This window comes from Meleagris gallopavo, unplaced genomic scaffold (genome assembly GCF_000146605.3).
Source record: "Meleagris gallopavo isolate NT-WF06-2002-E0010 breed Aviagen turkey brand Nicholas breeding stock unplaced genomic scaffold, Turkey_5.1 ChrUn_random_7180001911960, whole genome shotgun sequence".
Taxonomy (NCBI): Eukaryota; Metazoa; Chordata; class Aves; order Galliformes; family Phasianidae; genus Meleagris; species Meleagris gallopavo.
Genome location: NW_011174916.1, coordinates 1 through 534, shown reverse-complemented (window position 1 = coordinate 534; position 534 = coordinate 1). Strand labels below are relative to the sequence as shown.

The 534-nt window shown below is 52.2% G+C and overlaps 1 long non-coding RNA gene across 2 annotated transcripts; it reads left to right on the top strand.

Moving 5' to 3' along the window:
* On the top strand, positions 1–527 carry LOC109364751. Of its 2 annotated transcripts, none has more exons than XR_002110579.1 (3): positions 1–22; positions 268–336; positions 435–527. It is a non-coding gene; the product is annotated as an uncharacterized LOC109364751 (long non-coding RNA). The 2 variants fall into 2 exon arrangements; XR_002110578.1 differs by having other exon boundaries at positions 2–22; positions 271–336.
* Positions 528–534: the final 7 nt, after the last annotated feature.

Sequence of the window (534 nt, the reverse complement as noted above, 5' to 3'; positions counted from 1 at the left end):
TGTGGCACAGCACCCAAGAGAGGTACAGACACACAACAGGCATCTGGCTTTGGTGCACTGTCTTTCTAGTTAGGCTTTCTGCCTGTTCTTTCCTGGGACTGTTCTCATTTGCGTGTTGCATGGGATGTTAATCCCTGGGATTTACAGTTTCCTTTCCTGTCCTGTTTTATAATGGGAACCCAGCGTTCACCCGAGATCCCTTACTGTGACCATGGTACGGGAGAGCTGGCATTGAGTCTTTGAGATTTTTTTGCTCTTTTTTCCCAGCAGCAGTGACCAGCTCGGATGTGCCGAAGGACATCACGGACATCCAGGGTTTGCTCTCTTGGATCAATGGTGAGTTTGGGGGCTGCAGAACTGCAGGTGCGTGTTTGCACAGAGCGGGTGTGGGAAGGCTGTCATCACCATTTTGGGGGATGTTCTTGTATTTTCAGAGGTGGCAAGAGCTGTTGAGGTCCCCCGTGAGAACCCCAGCAACCCTGCCCCAGGATGCTTCATTGCTGAGCTCCCCGACAACCCCAGGGACAACAGGGA